The sequence below is a fragment of the Rhinopithecus bieti genome, unplaced genomic scaffold (assembly GCF_001698545.2).
Source record: "Rhinopithecus bieti isolate Rb0 unplaced genomic scaffold, ASM169854v2 scaffold_12642, whole genome shotgun sequence".
Taxonomy (NCBI): Eukaryota; Metazoa; Chordata; class Mammalia; order Primates; family Cercopithecidae; genus Rhinopithecus; species Rhinopithecus bieti.
In genome coordinates this window covers 775,953-779,530 of record NW_016807465.1, presented here as the reverse complement: position 1 = coordinate 779,530, position 3,578 = coordinate 775,953, and the positions used below count along the sequence as shown (strand labels likewise).

General features: G+C 40.5%; 1 long non-coding RNA gene across 1 annotated transcript in view; it reads right to left on the bottom strand.

Annotated features, from left to right (window-relative positions):
• Positions 1-536: 536 nt before the first annotated feature.
• Positions 537-3,578, bottom strand: part of LOC108535880 (uncharacterized) — a 40,257-nt gene continuing 37,215 nt past the window's right edge. Inside the window, exon 4 of the long non-coding RNA XR_001887349.1 lies at positions 537-844. This is a non-coding gene — a long non-coding RNA (uncharacterized LOC108535880). The remainder of the gene's footprint in view (positions 845-3,578) is intronic.

Sequence of the window (3,578 nt, the reverse complement as noted above, 5' to 3'; positions counted from 1 at the left end):
CTCCGTCTCCAATAATAATAATAATAATAATAATAATAATAATAAAGAGTGAATATACGCAGCTTTTCAGGCAAATCCCCAAAGTTCTACTTATTTTAAAATAATTTTACTAAATACTCCTAAAGAATTAAAAACAATGCAGACTTCTTTTTTATACTGTAAGCCCCAAAGCAACTCAGACAAATGTGATGTGACTAGAAATAATACATAGGCCTTTATTAAGGGTTAAGTACACTTTTAAAACTTCAAAATCATGACCAGGTGCGGTGGCTCAGGCCTGTAATCCTAGCACTTTGGGAGACTAAGGCGGGCAGATCAAGGCAGGCAGATGGCTTGAGCCCATGAGTTCGAGACCAGCCTGGGCAACAGGGCAAAACCTCATTTCTACAAAAAAATATTTAAAAATCAGCCAGATGTGGTGGCACACATCTGTAGTCCCAGACAGGAGGCTGAGGTGGGAGGACCACTGGAGCACTAGGAATCTTACCATTGCACTCCAGTCTGGGCAACAGAGTGACCCTATCTCAGGAAAAAAAAAAAAAAAAATTGAACATCACAATTATGACCAAGAGTTCTTGATACATGAAATTCTGGCCCTATTACTCAAATTACAAATTCAGGAAAGTGAAATGGCATGAAAATAATCCAAATGGAATTTTATGCAATCTGAATAGATTAACAATTATTAGTGCTAAGGGACTACACATAAACAGTAAGAATCATGCAATTTACTGCAACTAGTATTACCTTTTTACAATTACACTAAAACCATGCCATTTTTCTCTTCCTGATATGTTGATTCTCTGGTGCCCACACACTTGCCATTTGTTTTTAAGGCTTCTTCCTGCAGGAGATACGTTCAAGAGAAATTACAAAGTAGTGCCATATATATGCAATACTGAGATGTTTTGTTTGATTCATTCAGGGAGATTTTTTTCTTTGAAATTTGAGCTAGCATTTTAAAACAGAGAGATTTTACATAAAACTCAGGGTTTCTAGCCTTTCTTGAAAAATGGGGAAGTCTGGCAACACTGGGGGACAATCCAGGTGAGGTAGCCTGTAGTGACTTCTAGGGAAGGGAGCTATCTATACACACCAATTTAGCCACCCCTTCATCATACACGGTGGACAAATTCCCCATACCCAGCCTGCTTGTAGGCGTTTCAGTTTTCTAGTTCTGATGTACAGTGTAATTCTTACCTGGGGTGATGATCAAAACATTACCAACCAGTTCCCCCAGACACCAACCAGAACTGACTTATTAGTCAGGTACAGGAGGCTCAGTGCCTAGGGCTCACAATAATTTTTAGACCTCCCCACCAAAAATGTTTTGATTTCTTCAAGGAGGAAAAAAGTGGAATGGAGAGAGTATTTAACAATACAAACAGCTGTGCAACCTGTGCATGCTAAAAGATAGAGACCTTAAAAAATGATTGCCCCAAAGCTACAACCTCCTGTATTGTGCCAATGAACTGCTCCTACTTGGTGGCATTTTCATTCTAGACAGGTTTTAAATAGCTTTTCCCTGCTCTCTGGGCTTCAGGATATAGGTTGGTAAAAGGGACACTCCATTTGCTTTTTTGGCATTTATTGAGTTTCTAGTATGTGCTAGGCTCTGAAGAAAGAAGATAAAAAGAGAGACAACTAAAAATCAGACTTAATGTCTTCTGCTAAGAGAGATCCTAGCTGCTTCTAGGAATAATTAGGAAACAGTCTTCACAGAGGTGTGGTCAATGTGGAATGGAAAATTCCTTCTGATGAACTTGACTGCCTGCCCCACACCCACCTCACAATGTAAGTGTTATGAATAAGGTTTCAGTAGCAACACCAGCTGCTCCCCCTTTCACACACACACACACACACACACAAATTACCTAACTCACTTATTGATTATATACAGATTCCTTTGACAATAATTATTAGCAGTGGCAGGCAGGCGCAGTGGCTCACACCTGTAATCCTAGCACTTTGGGAGGCCAAGGCAGGCCGATTGCCTGAGTTCATGAATTCGAGACCAGCCTGGACAACATGTGAAACCCCTTCTCTACTAAAATACAAAATAAATTAGCTAGGCATGGTGGCGTGCACCTGTAGTCCCAGCTACTCAGGAGGCTGAGGCAGGAGAATTGCTTGAACCCAGGCGGCAGAGGTTGCAGTGAGCCAAGATTGCGCCACTGCACTCCAGCCTGGGCAACAAAGTGAGACTCCATCTCTACAAAAAATGTCAAAAAGTATATAGCCCAAGAATACACTGGCACCGTGATGAAGATATAGAAATTGCCATTCTAACTATGATCCTAGTGAGAAGGAAACCTTTACTGTGTAGGAATTATTTTATCAACAAGGTTAATAAAATCTAGGAGGGTCCAGATGGCGTACGGTGGAAATGTAAATTAGTGTTCCTGAGAGTGTGTGTGTGTGTGTGAGAGAGAGAGAGAGATAAAGGAGGACTCAAGGCGCCTGTGGCAGGTCGTGAGAACCAGCACACGGCAAATCTGGGGAGCTCTCTCTTGCCATGGCCAGGCAACCCAAAGGTGGGCTTGACTTGGACCACCAAAGATAAGGCCTCACTTAACTTGTGACCTGGCTTTGGCCAGTGCGAAGCCTACATATCCCCATATTGACTGAAACGCATGAGAGAAGACCAGGTAATATTAAAGGCGGGGTGGATAATGAAGTTATGAAAAGAAAATGAAAGAAGACTTTCCCTTATCAATTTCATCTGTTAATAACAGAAGTTGTTAGTAACAGTGGTCTAAAACACATAAGGCTTTATTTTGACATTGCTATAGTGGTAAGATTCTATCAAAACAACGTGGCATACCTTTCTTCTTTTTCAAGTTTTGTTCCATTTCCTTCACATTAACTTTGTATATTTTCTGTTACTTTGTTAGGTATTTTGTCTTTTCTGTTGTTACTGTGGATATAGCAAGTTTTTGTATTTATGTATGTCCTAAATAAGCTGTTATATTGATAAATTAATGTTGTGTAACGTGTCTACTGAATTCTTTTATTATTTATATAGGTTTTCAGTTTATTCCCTTGAACTTTCAGGTATACAATCATATTTGCAAATAATTACCAGTTTGCCTCTTCCTTTACCATTTTTATACTTTTTTCTTGTATAATTACATTAGCCAATACCCCCAGAATAATGTTAAGTGTGGGGCTAATGAACATGCTTGTCTTTTTTTTTTTTTTTTTTTTGAGACACAGTCTCACTGTCACCCAGGCTGGAGTGCAGTGGGGCGATCTCGGCTCACTGCAAGCTCCACCTCCCAGGTTCACACCATTCTCCTGCCTCAGTCTCCCAAGCAGCTGGGATTACAGGCACCCGCCACCACGACCAGCTAATTCTTTGTATTTTTAGTAGAGACGAGGTTTCACTGTGTTAGCCAGGAAGATCTCCATCTCCTGACCTTGTGATCCGCCCACCTCGGCCTCCCAAAGTGCTAGGATTATAGGCATGAGCCACCGCACCTGGCCATCTCGTTCCTGACTCTAATGAGATGCTTTTAGTATTTCTATGAGGATGAGGATAACTTTTTGAGTTGTACATTGAATTTTATATTTATATA